This window comes from Hyperolius riggenbachi, chromosome 1, assembly GCF_040937935.1.
Source record: "Hyperolius riggenbachi isolate aHypRig1 chromosome 1, aHypRig1.pri, whole genome shotgun sequence".
Taxonomy (NCBI): domain Eukaryota; kingdom Metazoa; phylum Chordata; class Amphibia; order Anura; family Hyperoliidae; genus Hyperolius; species Hyperolius riggenbachi.
This window is the reverse complement of record NC_090646.1, coordinates 183,512,302-183,529,582: the sequence shown is the minus strand read 5'-3', so window position 1 is coordinate 183,529,582 and position 17,281 is coordinate 183,512,302. Positions and strand designations below refer to the sequence as shown.

The window sequence follows — 17,281 nt, the reverse complement described above, 5'->3', positions numbered from 1 at the left end:
TTGCTGTCAGGAATGGCCGTTACAGCCGTTATAATATAGTATCCAACCTGTCAAATTCATGATTCGATTAAATTCTATTCAAATTGAATTGAATCATGAATCGGACATGTCAGGTTGAATCGAATCGGACAAAGAATCGTATGGTGTAGATGGGGCTGATTCAGGCTGATTCTCCCAGCAGCTGATAACAGATGACTCTCTGCACACCGACTCTCTGCACAGACCGGGAGTCTAGTTGCCGGGCAACAATGTAAACACATATCAGCCGTTATTATAACAGCTGCAACTGCAATTCCTGAGAGCAATGGATTACACCACTGAAAACTAGGTAGGCAGGAGTTATGTTTGTAAAATGAAAGTAAAAAAAAACACCCCTAACAAATGGATTAGCCTCCCAGTCCGTCATCCGTCAGTGTTTACATACACTGAGGATTACATGTTGCTTTGATGAAACCATTCTTTTTTTTTTTTTTTACACTTTTTACACTATTTTAGAAGGATGTTTAATAGTTTATGCATAAACCACTTTTTATTTTTTTTCCTCATTCGCGAAAGAGGTCCTTTAATCTGACTATGTAAAATAATGGATTATATTTGTAAAATAATCTAAATATTTTTAAGAAAATGATCAGTCCTTGGCGAAGCATTCTTCCTCTAAATACAAATGGTATGATTCACTATGGATTTATTCAAGTGCAGCATTATTTTGTGAGGGATTGTAAAATGCAAAGAAAACTGGAAATGTGCAATAATTTGAAGAAAATAATTTGGTTTCATTTTCTGACAAACTGATGACAACTTTAGTTTTTTTTTACAAATAACAATGTATGTAGTCAAATTGTTGTATATTGCTATTATTATTATGATGTGTGGTGCCATTAAATGGTCCAGTAGAACAAGGGCAGTGAGAGGAAACAGGGAAGGCTTAATAGGATGCAGAGCCTTCCCTATTCTACGAACTACAAACCTTTTTATGTATCTCTTGCACTCAGAAGCTGCTCTCTTCCAGGAAAGAGTTTTTTGGCTGTTATTCCTTATCAGTGAAGGTTACACTATAGTCCGACTGGGTCCCAACTGGAGAGAAACTGTCACTTGCAATATCTTACTGTTAACTTTCAGACCGAGAACAGGGAACACAACCTAGTTATTTCCATGCTTGATACTGCACATACACATGTCTATCTCATCATGTCACATGTTACTTCATGTATTATTTTTAATATCTTCTCATTACAGTGCAGAAAGAAAACACTTTATGTTACTGCAAGTCTGCAACTGATCATTCATTTTGCACGTTGGTTTAGAAATGATGGTTGTACAGATCCTTTACTCAGACGTGTGTTCTATTCTATGAAGTGGGAGGTGAATGACAAGTGAACAGCACTCTGTTGTGGGAAATTCAAAGGACATTCCTACAGGAACAATACCCATTTGGCAGTGGCATGGAAGGGATACCTCTAAAGATTTCTGATTTGAACTACAAATGATCAGGAACATTTTTTTTTGTTAAAATCTAGCATGTGTTCACATTTTTAGTACTTGCTATATTTCTGTTTTAGCAACAAACTACCGGTAAGCTATTTCTTGATAATGGCAAAGAGTAAATATCCAGATAATGTAAACAAGAATCATTTGGAACAAACTATAAGACAACGATAATATTGTTGAATTATTCAGATATAATGGTTAGACATCAACATGATGACGTGCCCATCCTTGCAATGTTCTTTGATAGTAATAGTGTTCACTAAAAATCTATTATACTGCAGTCTAAGTTGTACTTTACAGTACAATGCTATGTCTTAATAAAAGCAGATAAAATATCCAGCTTCAGCTACAAAAGTGACATCTCTATCACACCAGCACAATACATAGAAGATATTTAATAGTTCACTGCATATCATCCAATAGACATTCCACAGGACATATCCCTCCCTCAGCAAACATAAAATGGTAATAATCCAACACTATCTGGGTTTCCAAGAGATCAATTGAGCACAGGTCTACTTGCCAGCTTACGATAAGGGTTTACAGAAAACCATTAGTTTAATTGAATATGCATTTGATTTGACTCGTGCTAATTTACCATTTATGATTATGTGCTAATTTCCCAATTTACAAGAGAATACTACTGTTTTCTTTATTTTAATCCAAATGGTAGAAAACAGCATTCTTTCTCTTTGATACAATATTACGCTCTTAAAGAATAAATACTGTAGTTTCCATCCTATACTGTTACATATTAGCATAGTAACATATACAGTGGTAGTATGTGATCCTTCAGAATCCCATATTTCCATGTTAAGATAATGTAATTCAAACATGATCTACAAAACCTGCTTTTATATTCAAAGCAGACTTATCACTACAGCTACAATACATATAAATCAAAAGGGCAAAGAACAGAGGCAGCCATGTTCCAGATAATAAATTGTGTGCTAATGCTTATACTACCTTTAATTTGAGTGTCTATTTAATTTTTTTTTTTTTTATGGCATAAGTGTAGAAACTGTGGTTATTTTTTTTCTATCCTTTAAAAGACTCTAGCTTTTGTATATATAAGTGATTTTCATGCCCCCCCCCCCCATAGTCAAGTTCATGTACGATATGATGCAAAGTGACACATGATCATTTGAAGAAAGAGAGTTTTTGATTGTTTGGCTGCAATAATAAGACCAAATATCACCATTTACAGTATATACTTGGCCCCACACTTACAAACAGGTTCCATTTCCACAGGCCGTGTGGAAGTCCATTTTGTTTATAAATCCATCTTAAACTGTCGATATTGCTATGTGTGGGTGAACATTTTATTTCTAGGCATGATATACAAGTTGCCATAAAGTTTGACATGTTGAAGCAAATTTATATGATTCATTAGCAATCGTGTATGTATGAAAACAAGTCAAACATATTCTGTTTATAGGATATAGATAGGTGAATGCTGTCCATGCTATGAATAAGTTTAAAGAAAACCTGTACTGAAAAAAGTTCCCCTGGGGGGTACTCGGCTCAGTAGGGGGAAGTCTCTGGACCCTATCGAAGCTCCCCCCGTCCTGTGTCCCACAGCGGTCTCACTACAGCCCCCGGAACGCACAGGCGACAAATCCGACAGCCTGTGCAATATTTACCTTTTTGGGCTCCAGTTGGGGCGCTGTTGCAGCTCTTCTGACGGAGATAGCGAAAATAGTCGATCTCCGTTGGGTCCGCTCTACTGCGCAGGCGCAAGAGACTTGCGCCTGCGCAGTAGAGCGGCCCGACGGAGAACGTCTATTTCCGCCTATCTCCGTGGGAAGAGCGGATACTGCGACTGCGCTGGAGCCAAAAGGTAAATATTTACATCGCCGCCGCTCCGGGAGGATTTTCTCCGCCGTGGGACCGAGGAGGAAGGGGGAAGCCTCAATAGGATCCGGAGGCTTCCCCCACCCGAGGTGAGTACCCCCAGGGGAGTTTTTTTCATTACAGATTTTCTTTAAAATAGAACAAGATTATTAAACTAAAAATTGTTTTGCTGAATAAAGTTCCCCCAATCAATTCAGTTTTTGTTGCAGACAACTTTTTTTTGTTAGATCCCCAGTGTATATTCTGCAAGAATAAATAATGGAAATCTCTTGCATCCATTCTATAACAGATAGACTATCCGAGACTTAATATATTTTTGCAGTAGCTAGCATAATAAATTAATTTGTTTGTGAACATGAGCACAGTAATTCTGTGAGTGTACATATAAATATGTATTCTCTAAATTAGACTGTAGATCAGCATTATTGATTTATTAATCTTTATTAATCGAAATTCACGAGAACAATGATTTGAATCACAGCCATTGTGATAAAGCTCTTAGTGTTACACTTCCTGTTTTGGCATGATAATGGAAGCTATATAAATGTCAAACACAAAGCGCGCTACTCCTCTATTGTATTCCTCCTTTCACTACCAGATTATAAGGAGCGCTGCACAGACTTCTGCTTTAAAACTTCAATGTCCATGTTTTTGAATTTTCTGTGTGCTACTCTCTTTCACAGATCTGTCTTCACCTTAAAAGTCTCCTCTCAAATATGCTGGCAATAACGTGTTACTGTTACCACTGATAATATCCTCCACCACCTTCAAAACACACCACCATGTTCTGTGAGGAGAAAAGTGCCATACATGTCTTTGTTTGCATTAAACTCCACTCCACCTTTCATTGGTCACTTATAAAAAAAACCTTAAAGAGGAGCTGTTAGGTATAAGGTCTCAGAGAAAATAAACACATATATCAGTAGCTAAAGATTGGCTGTACTTACATTACATATGCATTTCACTGTCCACGTTTGGATTTCACAGGATTTGTATATAGTATATGCAGAGATAGATGCTCCTGACAGCTCATGGCAGGCTCCATGTTTTTCTGTCAAATGTGTCGTCATGTCCTGCCTGCTTCCTGATCACAGATAAGCTCGTACTTGAACAACACAGTGTGCAGTGAATATTAATGAGCCATGTGGCTAGGAACAATAGCTGACTCCTGCAGTGTACTCTGCCCGGAGATTTATCAGTGCTACGCGCTGGACTGATTACAAGCTGCTGTAACGTCTCATTAGCAGCCGAGGGGAGGGCCCCAGAATGCTTTGCAGTATAGTATGCGGCTTGCGTCCTCTTGGGTTTTAACAGCCTTACTGATAAGCACACATCAAAGGTAACTGAGATTTTTATCTTCACTAATGGCTTTTGGGCTTCCTTCTAAACTGTTTAACACAGGAGAATAGAGGTTTAAATTAGCTTCTGCAGCCTGACAGTTACTCTTTAAGGGCCCGTTTCCACTAGCCAACGTGTGCAGCTGCGAGACACGCGGCGGCACTTCCGAGTCTGCGGGTACGCAGACGAATCCCAGAAGCCATGCCACGCACGGCTATGGGATTCGCTGCCTCCCATGCCAAAACTGAGGGCAATGCCGGCTGAATCACTAGGGCAAGCGATTCGGCCAGCAGCACCATTATTTCCTATGGCAGAGTTTCCCCAAGCGATTTGCCTGCGGATTCGGCCCGGTTTCCGCTCTAGTGGAAACGGGACCTAAAGCAAACCTGAACTGAAAATTAAAAGTTAAAATAAACATACACATCATGCTTACCTCCTGGGTAGTGTGCTCATCAATCTCTTTATCCTTTCCTGCGACCTGTTTGTCCACTGTGATCAATGGAATTCTCCATCCTCCATTTTGAAAATGGCTGTTACCCCATAACAGCTTCCTGGTCAGCACACTGTTAAACTGTAATATCACCCACTTGACCCATAGGGAAACATGGCCATTACCTTGCTCATCAGTTGTCCTCTAAGTTATAACTGACAGCAACTGATATATAAATGACTGGTATATTTATATATTTCAGTTCTGAAAAAATTTTGTCAGAACTGGAAGGGATCACTGTAAGAAGAAAATGGCGAGCTTCTGAAAGGGAACTGACAGTGAGGTTAGTATGTAATATTCATTTGCAACTACATCATGTGTTTATTTTAAATAATTGTACTCAGTTCAGGTTCAGAATGTTTATGAAGGAGGCAGCAGTAGCCTCTTCCATTAGTCTTGCTGCTCGTATACTGCAGTGGGGTTACAATGATGACATAATCAGGATAATCAAAATGATTTAAATGTGCTTTTTTTGTTTTACAGTAATAAAGCATTATAATTCAACTTATTTTGAATAATAATGAAAATATGATATATTAAAGTGTACCTGAGATGTAAGGGTATAAAAGTTTTATACATACTTGGGGCTTCCTCCAGCCTCCTCTGCGTCGATCGCTCCCATACTGTCCTCCTCCGTCTCCTGGTTTGCCTGATAGAAGCCCTGTTAGCTTGGCAAGTTGGGGCCAGTTGGCACAGGCACAGCCCTCCCACCCACGTGAAACACCCCCGTCACACGCCTGTGGCTGGGAGTGTTCTGTGCCTGCACAGTATAACTGTGCAGGTGCAGAGCACTCAGAGTGATGGGAGTGTGGCGGGACACGGGCACACAGCTTGGCTGTGCATGCGCAGTACACCCTGACTGGCCAAGCTAATGGAGCATTTACCAGAAAAACCAGAAGGCGGATTAGGACGTCATTGGAGCGATCGGCACAGAGGGGGCTGGTGGAAGCCCCAGGTATGTATAAAACTTTTATACCCTTACATCTCAGGTTTCCTTTAAAAACATTGCTATTTTGAAAATATTAGTGTTCCCTTTTTACTAATGTGATTCATGTATTACGGTACATCTATCACAGCAGCAAACTTTAATTTGCAAAACATTCACAACGCTTGTTCATTCTTTATAGAGTGCTAAACTCTTTTAAAATGGCAATGAAATATGAAGCAATTGATTGCGAATTGAAGTAAACCAGAATCACAAGCTTCAATCCTCTGGCTAATCAGTGATTTGAGCTGATCGACTATGTTCTAATTATCTGCGACTATGGTAGACAGAGACTAATAGATTGGTAACTTGATCAGTTAAGCTTAAATTTCCCAGGAGACAGATAATTCAGAACTTCTCTAACATTGTACCCATTGCTGATTAAAATATAAGTAGGCTGGCTGAGCACAGGGATTTTTTTCTCTTCAAAGTGCATAGATTTGTTGTATTTATTTTTTTTTCATTTTGGCAAAAACATCAGCACACATATTTATACAAATAAATACCTGATCAGAATAAACAATAATATCTGGATCATATACATCAAACAAGCATGTGGCTAATCCAGTCAGACTTCATTTGAAGCACCTGATCTGCATGCTCATTCAGGGTCTATGGCTGGGGGTATTAGAGATAGAGGCTCAGCATATAATGATAACAGCCACCTCAACTGATAATCACCAAAAGCATGGCTGTTAAGTGGGAGCAGCTGACCAAAAACGAAATAAATTAGTACATAGCAAGGAAATGAACAGCGCTACTTAAAAACAGGCAAGTGCCTACCTGCAAAAGACTGCAAGCCCCACTTGTGGGATATAATACACACCGAGCATACACATGACCTGTCTACCACTGGAGGAGGATGTTAGTTTCCTGTAACAGCTTGCATGCAACCTATTAAGTACTCGTCCCTCCCACTGCGAAGAAGTCGATCCTCCATGGGAGGACCTAACACTGACTAAATCCTAACCTATGTATATGTATAGCCTGGGTGCGGCTAATCAAATAAAATCGAAAATTGAAACTGCGCAAAAGGTGGATCAGCGCAACACCAGGCCGCCTCCGAATGGCCTCCAATCAGAGGTGCGCTGAGCCCCCCCCAGAAACTACAAACGCACCTTGAACCCAAACAGAAGCTCTGCATATACATCAAAAGCATGGCTGTTAAGTGGGAGCAGCTGACCAAAAACGAAATAAATTAGTACATAGCAAGGAAACTGTTTGGGTTCAAGGTGCGTTTGTAGTTTCTGGGGGGGGCTCAGCGCACCTCTGATTGGAGGCCATTCGGAGGTGGCCTGGTGTTGCGCTGATCCACCTTTTGCGCAGTTTTCAATTTTCGATTTTATTTGATTAGCCGCACCCAGGCTATGCATATACATAGGTTAGGATTTAGTCAGTGTTAGGCCCCTCCCATGGAGGATCGACTTCTTCGCAGTGGGAGGGACGAGTACTTAATAGGTTGCATGCAAGCTGTTACAGGAAACTAACATCCTCCTCCAGTGGTAGACAGGTCATGTGTATGCTCGGTGTGTATTATATCCCACAAGTGGGGCTTGCACTCTTTTGCAGGTAGGCACTTGCCTGTTTTTAAGTAGCGCTGTTCATTTCCTTGCTATCAACTGATAATCAGTTGTGTATACAGTAGCCCCGTCGCCCAAGCACTGTAAGCTGGACCACGAGGTGAATCAACTTGTTCGAGCAATGGCAGACTGCATTGTGCACCCCGCTCCCCGGCCTAGCACGTGATGTCATGCACGCGACGCTCCATAATTCCTCTGTTCCCCGTGCATAGCAAAAAAACATGTCATCAGCTATACAGCTGACTTCACATCTGTACGGCCCAGGGATGTCATCCAAGCAGATCAAGTCCCGATCCCTGAAAGGCAGAATTTATAACAGATGTATACACACCTTACAGGCAAGGCTATATACAGCAGGAACTACTATGAAAAATGTCTTTCAATGCCAACCTGAGCATTCTTATCTTTTATACGACGAAAGAAAGATCTAAAAAGGACAGGTTCCAGGGGGTATGTGAATACCACTGTGAGCTGCCAAGGGCTCTGCTACATGAGTCATGTGTATTTTCCCCTGGTACCCCCTCCTTTCTTTCCCGGCGTGTCCTGCAGGGAGAGACACAGGCTTCTCAGCTCCAAGCATGAACTGCGCTGCACCTGGTACCTTGCATCATTAATATGTCACCAATGGGATAAATACATAAATAAAGGAAAATGTGCCTTACTATATAATTTTAAAAAATAACTTGTTAAAAGTGAGCACTCCCGTTTTAAGATTCATTAAAAAAAAGAAGCACAAAAGTGACAAAATTGTGTTTTCTTCAAGGCTCCTCGACTTTTTTATTTCCACTGTCACAGATGTGCCTTTTTGTTGTCACATCTCTGTCCCTGGTCATGCTTTCCTGTTCACTGAATGTGATGGCCTCCCCAACACAACAACTCCTCTGCCTTTTCTTTGGTGCAGAGGGTAGGATGGAAGTGACTGGACAGCATGCATCCCAGCTGCTTTACAGCTGCTGGGGATGGAGGGGCTACAGAACAGTTCAGATTGGATCTTAAGGGACAGTGAGGCTGCTAAGATACAACCTTGCTAAATTTTCCATTTCTGAGAACAATGGCTGGAGCTACTTTAAAACCTTCAACAACTGTTACATTAATTTGGGCGCAAGTGGCACCCAACATAATAAGGCAACACCATAGACCACAATATCAATTTGCAGCTATGGTGCACCGGGGACTTCAGGAGGGGTTACTTTGGGCAATGGGTGCTTGGCTATTACACTAGTTCCCATGGTGGTGTAGATGGCTTAACAGACAGTAAAGAGTTTGGCCACATTGTAATTGAACTCAGATACTGCTGGGAGTGGTAGATTAGTTTGATAGAAATGAGGTTCAGCTATAATATAGCGAAGCCCGGCAGCTTGAACACTCTGCAGTAGCAAGTTGTCCCTACTGCCTGTAGATTCTGTAGGGACTGTAAGTTCGTTCTTAAGTTAAATTTGTGCCTGTGCCTCCAGTGCCCCCCTCTGTCTCCCAGTACCTCCACTGTGCCTCCAGTGCCCCGTCTGGTCCTTGTTGCCTCCAGTGTGCCCTTCTGTCCCATGTACCTCTACTGTGTCTCCTTGCACAGCACCAAGACTGCTTCCCAATATGCCACCAGAGTTCCCCGTAGCTGAACATGCATCACTAAATTATATATGATCAGCGCAGAGTCCAAAAACAAAAGATGAGTATTCAACAAAGAATAAGAGCAGGTAAATCTCCACCACAATAAATATTGGGGTCATGGCACAGCTCTTCAATCATGGATACCCAAAAAAGGAAAGAGGCTTACCAGCTGGTGACAACCCACATTATAAGGTTGTATCAACGCTTTGGTAGGACATCAGGAAGCAACAGTCTGTCCAGGATCCACCAATTCAGCAATGATTCATCTCACGAATGGATATTAGTAAATATCATAAAAAACAGGCAACTCTAAGTGTAAACTGTTTAATATAGAGTTTTCATAGTAAAAAAAGCTTAAAAACAAAACTTACATACGAGGCCCATGCAATGGGAACCCAGAGAAAGTTGCACGTGTGTATGGGTCAGCAGTAAAGGACAGTATGAAGGTGCTGTCCCTTCCGACCGGTTTCGCAAACTAGCATCATCAGGGGTTTAAGGATACAAGCGGCTGGCCCCAAATATATAAACTTTCACAATAATGAAATGGGTGGGGCTATGAACACCAGTCAAGACCCCTCCAATAGAGTATAGATCAGACTCTACTAGGAGAGTGACTATAACCGAGATCAATACACATTGAAAACAATGGGATATAAAATTAGAATTTTTTTTTTAGAAATTGCAAACTTGAACATGCACGTCTGACAAGCTCTCTATGCTCTGTCTTATTCTTCTTCCATGCGGAAGTAACATTATTGGCATGGATATGCCATTCTGATTGGCGGGTTGCATTACTTGGGACATATGTAACCGATGGATTTTCTGTAGTTTCCAAAATATCTCATATACTTTAATGCATTTCAGTTTTAAGAAAATCAAAAGTTAAGTTAATTAATTGGTAATGAGTTTCTTTGTATTTTCATCAAAACAAAATGACAGCTTCTTCCATCAATGCATATTAATAACTAGCTTTTAATATCAGGAGAGGTGTTTCTTGAAATATATGCTTTAGATTGTGTTTCTTAAAAAGTGCATTGCTAAACCAAATCATAAGAACCAGGGAGACATTATTTGTGAACATAAAAACACACGGCAAGAAAATTACAAATGAAAGTCCTAAGGAAATAGATCAATGTGATGAATAACACTCTACCGTTGGCCTTATTTACCATCTAACTTGGTAAAGTTTCAATAGGTAGAGAATAGAAAGGATGGGAATATTCTGTCTTTAGGAATATAGATTTAAAATATTGCAGTCGCTGAGCTTTGGCTGTGTATGATTTAAAGTTCAGGCAGAGTATAAAAGTGTATCTGCAGAGATATAGTGCTCGCAGCTGGATAATGTCATTCTCTTTGCAGACATTTGTCCTGGGTTACTTAATCTCAGGGGTTGGTAGGAAAAATGCTTTGACACAGACATATCTGCCTGTCAGGGAGTTAACTGAAATTACTGTCACAAAACGTAATAGAACGACTGTTCTACCGAGTTAATCCATACAAATTTATCAACATTTATCACATCAGGTGAAAAGACCAAGCAATGGTTAAGCACTGTAACAACCAGAAAGGACAAATGCAGGCACCTTATTTGGGTGTAAGTAATTTCACATTGGCTGCAAACTGCTAAACAACATTTAATTAGCAAGAGGTAAGAGCCGGGTAATGTAAGGATTAAAGCAACACAATACACAATTACTCATGTTTTCCTATTTACCAATACTTTATAATGGTAATCCTTTCATCTAAGAAAGCTAATTAAAACTACAGGAATACAGGAGTGGGAAAGATCAAATAGAGCTAAAGTTACATACAATATAGCAGGTATAGCAAGACTTATCTCACTTAAAGGGATACTGTAGGGGGTCAGGGGAAAATGAGTTGAACTTACCCGGGGCTTCTAATGGTCCCCCGCAGATATCCTGTGTTGGCGCAGCCACTCACCGATGCTCAGGCCCTGCCTCCAGTTCACTTCTGGAATTTCTGACTTTAAAGTCAGAAAACCACTGCGCCTGCGTTGCTGTGTCCTCACTCCTGCTGATGTCACCAGGAGTGTACTGCACAGACACAGACCATACTGGGCCTGCGCTGTGCGCTCTTGGTGACATCAGCGGGATCAAGGACACGGCAACACAGGCGCAGTGGTTTTCAGACTTTAAAGTCTGAAATTCCAGAAGTGAACCGGAGGCGGGGCCGGAGCATCGGTGAGTGGCTACGTGGGCACAGGATGTCTGCGGGGGACCATTAGAAGCCCCGGGTAAGTTCAACTCATTTTCCCCTGACCTCCCTACAGTATCCCTTTAAAGGTAACCTAAAGTGAGAGGAATACAGAGGCTGCCAAATTAACCAAATCACAATTAAACAGTTCCAATGTTAGTTGATTTATAATGATTTGTAATAATGGCCGAATATTGAATTTTTCAAATTCTTGCTGCACAAGTCAAATAATCTGACAAATGAATAGCATTAAAAAAAACAAAATTTTTCTGTGTGTCAAAGAGATCAGACTAAAATAGTAATAACCTATGCCAGACCTGGACAAATTGCATCAGCAAAAAGGAACAATCTGTCACAAGGAGGAAGCTGTGTGACAGACATACTGTAGATGATGAATGCTAAACAAGATAGTTGCGTAATGGCTATAATAATCTAAGTGAAAAATGTGACAACTGAAAGGTTAACTAACGAGAGTATGACAAGTGCTGGCCACTCAGAGGGACTTTGCTAACACCATTATAAAGGTGATTCTTTAACTGTCTTGTTTGTGACACACCATATCTTATCATGTCCTAATCAATATGTAGGTGCATAACCTCTTATCCAAGATTACATTGCATTATATTAACAAACGACTACTCTGGGATTACTCGCATCCTTAAGTGGTATCTACGGAATTATTATTCCTGACTTTCGTTAATTAATAACTTGTGAAGTGCTATGTTTGGACTAATGACATGATGTAAATTCTACATCAACCCCTTTAAATATAAATGATTGTGTTTCCGACAGAACAAGCCTGTCCATTCCCCTATGCTGCTATAATAAACTTATAAAGAGACTTCTCTTTGCGCAGACATCTGGTTCTTAAGGGAATTACTGCTGGACTGCTGTGAAGTTAAATATCAATTACTAAGAGGCTTCTTGCGATTCTAAGAAATGCCACAAATGCACAACCTCAATAACTACTGTAGAGTTGAGTCAACACCACTCACATAAACAGCTTATATTAAAAGGCCATGTGCAAACAGCCAAAAGTAGCAAGAAAGCTGGGCACTACATGCGAAATGATGAGGAATCTTCTCTTCTTTTCCCTATAACTTCATTTCTGAGCAGGATGTACCAGACCCAGCAGTGGTAGAGTGTGGTGACTTACAATCATTTTAGAACAAACGTGTTTAGAGTGACCAGAACTGGAAGTGTTTCCTGCATCTGAGCTCTTTTACCTGAATTTTTGCAGATGAGAAGCTGATAAAAAAATGAATAAATAAACACATGGTTAAAGGGGCACTATGCATCACTTTGTTTGTTATTACATATATGACATTTAAGCAAGTGTTATCATTATTATTATAACGGTTTTGACCTGAAAAACTGATCTCAACAGCCATTATAATTGTATTGTTATTCTCACCAATGTAAAATTATTATGGACACATTTATATAACTGCCTATTTGGCTGTACTGTTTTTTTTTCCCCTCAAAACCCCCAATAAAAATGAATGAAACATAAAAAATAAAAAAATTAAAAAGGGGGGAAGGGCACTATGGTGAAAAACTGTAAACTTTAAAATTCATAAGTACACATATGTATAACACGTTTTTTGTTCCAGAGTTGATGCACTAAAATGTTGTTTACTTCCTATGTACCTGTCACTTACACTAGGTGTTATAATCTACCAACTCTGAACCTCAATTGACGGGTTTCAGATTAGTCCATCTCCTTATGGGGTATTCTTAGAATTTCTTTTATTTTCAAAGCCATGCTCTGAATGGCAATGGCACAGTCCAGCTGTGAGCATAGTGGCACACGAATCAGCAAACTGGCTGGCAAATTTGTATATGTCCTTTTCAAGAAGTACTTTTTCAATAATTAAAAGAAACTTTGAGAATCTCCCATTATGGAGTATGACTACTCCAAAACCTCTCAGCAAAAGGTTTAGAGCTATCATATTATAACATCATTTGTAAGAGACAGCTGCAAAGAAACTAAACACTTTACAGTGCATTTACTGAACTTTGGGTCTAGTGTACGTTAAATCCATATTCATTGTAAATGTTACTGTTTTTTTGCCATACGATTCCTTAAACACTGGGAAAGAAAATGTAGAATGCTTGCCTTGTTTGGAGGACTCCTGCATTCATGTCTATTTGAAAAGGACTCCTGGAAAAAAGGGCGCCTGGTGTAGCCCATATGCCAACTTCGGCTACATAGGGCACATGGTGTAGCCCATATATTCCGACTTCGGCTACAAAGGGCCCATGGTGTAGCCCATATATGCCAACTTTGGCTACAAAGCGCACCTGGTATAGCCAAAAAAGCTAGTTTTAGTTTATTTAAATGGATGCTGTTATAGGCAAAATTTGTTTGGCTATAAAAGGGCTCTAGATATAGCTAAAAGTGATTATAATGACCTAACTACTCCCTGCTCTCACACAAAACCCTCCCCTGATGGTGCCTAACCCTAACCCCCTAGGTGGTGCCTAACCCTAAGACCCCCCCCCCTGTGGTGCCTAGCCCTAAGACTCCCCAGGTGGTGCCTAACCCTAAGACTCCCCAGGTGGTGCCTAACCCTAAGACTTCCCTGGTGGTGCCTAACCCTAAGACCCCTCAGGTGGTGCCTAACCCTAAGACTCCCCAGGTGGTGCCTAACCCTAAGACCCCCCCCCCCCCCCGAGGTGGTGCCTAACCCTAAGATTCCCTAGGTGGGGCCTAACCCTAAGAATCCCCTGGTGGTGCCTAACCCTAAGACCTCCCAGGTGGTGCCTAACCCTAAGACCCCCAGGTGGTGCCTAACCCTAAGATCCCCCTGCTTGTGATGCCTAATCCTAACCTCCCCTGCACCCTCGAATCAAAAATCTTGGCTATAAAAGGGTGCCCTTTGGTAGCAGAATCAAAAACCTTGTAGCCTTAAACCTTGTAGCTGAATAAAAAATATGGGCTACAAAGGGGCGCCCTACTGTAGCCGAAAACCTTGTAGACAAATACAAATATGGGCTACAAAGGGGTGTCCTTTTGTAGCCGAAAAAAAAAATATGGGCTACAAAAGGGCGCCCGCTTGTAGCCTATATCAAAACTCGGGAGCCCTTTTCACCACCTTGTATCCCATATTTGCAGAAATAACATTGATGTCTATGGAGGAGCCCTTTTCATACAGGCAGCTCAGGAGCCCTTTTCAACGGATGCATTCACCAAAATATGAACTGCCTGTTTAAGAAAGCCTTTGATTTTTATTTAAGATTCCATGAGGAGATGATGCTGTGATTGAGGGTAGAAATAGCTGAAAACAAAATGCCGGGGAAATGACATTGACTGTGATATAATTTATGCTTATTTTATTTCATACAGGTTAATGTGCTTTTCACTGGGGAGGTGAAAGAAACAGATAGACACCTCGGAGGCGATTTGCACTCAGGAGAGGAAGAAATGCTTGGAAAGGATATGAAAAAAGGGAATACGATATGCTAATAATGTCATAATCATGAAAAGTGGAGACAAGTAGAAATATGCAAATTAAGCAAATCAGAGAGGTATTATGACAAGCGAAAGACCTCAAAAGATATATGTGCACAAAATCCAAAAGAAGAACTGAGGATAACTTGCAAACAAAATTACTTTTCAATTAGCCAAGATGTGAAAAAACCTTGTGAAGATGCTCCCATTTCCCAGGTATAAATGGAGGCCAGCTGAATATAAACTTTATTATACTTAGATGTGTGGTTGTTAGATTTGGTTTATGTTTATCAATTGGTTTGAAGTAAACTGGTTGCAGTGGAAATATGGATGTTGTTGTCAGTTGTTGCTATAATGACACTACATATCACACTAATGGTACTCCTTATCCTGTAAGCTTACTCTGGGCTCACCATAAAGTGAAACCACAGAATGACCATGACAGTCACAAATGGAAATCACATTTAGTAAAACTCAAAGGGCTGGTGCACACCACAGGGGTTCTGAAGTGTTTTTTAAAACGCTTGCAGGGGGAAAATCGCTTGGCTAATGAAAGTGAATGGGCTGGTGCACACCAGAGCGGTTCGTTTTTTCCACAAACGCAAACTCGGGGGCTGCAGCATTTTTTAGATTTTTGCGGCGTTTCTGTCTCAATGTTAAAGTATAGGAAAGTGGAAAACTGCTCTGAAAAATGCTAGATCAGAGCGGTTTTCCAGGCGTTTTTGTTACAGAAGCTGTTCAGTATCAGCTTTACTGTAACAATATTTGAAATCTGCTACACAAAAATGCTGCAAAAACCGCTAGGCATGTTTAGAAAACCTCTCCATACATGCTTAGAATCACTCTGAAAATCTGCTTCAAAAACCTCTAGCGTTTTGCGGATCTGCTAGTGGTTTTTGGTGTGCACTGGGCCTAAGATGGGTGCACAATGTAGAAAGGGTTTAGTATTCTCATTGCAAAACCATTGGTGATCAATAATATGCAACTATTTTTAAAGGCTTCTCTGGCCATCAGCAGTGTGGGTGAGCTGTTTTGTTGATTGGTATCAATTGCTTCATACAACCCTGGGTAAGAGCCAGCAGCTAGACTAGAAGGGGTACCCCTTCATTCAGTGGATGTCTTTCTGCTCATTACAAGCTAATATGTCTTGAGGGCAGAGCTAGTCTTGCTCCATAACGCTCTGTGTATAAAGAAAACTAAAATTAAAAAAAAAATGTTTTACATAACAAAAGCACAGCTGTGTTGTCTATTATCAGTGAACACCGGTCTCAAGCCATACATGTGGGAAAGCTGAAAAGCTGTGATAAACAATTTGGAAATACTGAATGAGGTAATCTATGTGTAATTTACACATATGCATCAATTTATGTCCATTACTAAGCACTAAATTAACAGCTTCCAGACCACATTGGTAGAAATCTACATCCTGCAGGTGGCTGTGCGACTCTGACAGGAAGTAGGTTTCTCCTTCTCTGCAGCGCGCTCCCACCTCTACCACCGATCTCGCTGCTCTACACCCACCGCAGTTCACTCACGCTGCCATCTATAAGATGGCAGAGCTCTGTGAGCAGGTCAGAAGCTGCTTTCATTGGCTCCTGACCACGTGATCACTGTGAGCTAATCACATTGGCTTACATTGATAGACAGCATCAGGAGCCAATGAAAGTGGCAGAGAGAGGGGCCTGCAGCAATGGGGGAGCATTGTGACCAGCGAGAGTGGAAGGTATGTTCGGCGATTTGTTAGGAGCCACTGTTTTCTGGTACCAGTGGTCTCTGGTCCTTAAGGGTCAGAGACTGCTGGTACGCAAGGTGGTTAATGTAAAAGATGCAAAGAGGAGAAGCTTCTGAATACAAATCATAGAATAGAGTGAATTTTGTCATAAAAGTGTTTTTAGAATTAAAAGCAGGGCAAAGCTGTGTAGAATGTTAATATGCCCTTCAATGTGGTAAATGTTAACTGATTAATAATCATATAGAAAGAAACCCGAAGAGGACAACATTTTAACGAGGTAAACATATATCCATTTATTATAAATGTGTTACACTCAAACAGCAGTGTTGGGGGAAAACCCTACCAGTCTACTGTCATACTATTTTAAGGTCATAAAATTAGTCTTACATGATAAATAATATCAGTGTGTAATTTGCTATAACATGATTATAATAATAAGAGCTGTTGCATATTGGGATTCCAAGCTTAGCAAACACCACTGCAAGAAATTGTTCGAGATGGGATTGTATTGTATGGATATACATAGGCAACCTTGTTAATC

The 17,281-nt window shown here is 40.6% G+C and overlaps 1 long non-coding RNA gene across 2 annotated transcripts; it reads left to right on the top strand.

Moving 5' to 3' along the window:
- Nucleotides 1-230: 230 nt before the first annotated feature.
- On the top strand, nt 231-15,266 carry LOC137546781 (uncharacterized). 2 transcript variants are annotated; one of them, XR_011026368.1, is made up of 4 exons: nt 231-328; nt 1,237-1,572; nt 5,373-5,453; nt 14,904-15,266. It is a non-coding gene; the product is annotated as an uncharacterized lncRNA (long non-coding RNA). The 2 variants fall into 2 exon arrangements; XR_011026367.1 differs by lacking the exon at nt 1,237-1,572 and having other exon boundaries at nt 237-328.
- The last annotated feature ends 2,015 nt before the right edge of the window (nt 15,267-17,281 follow it).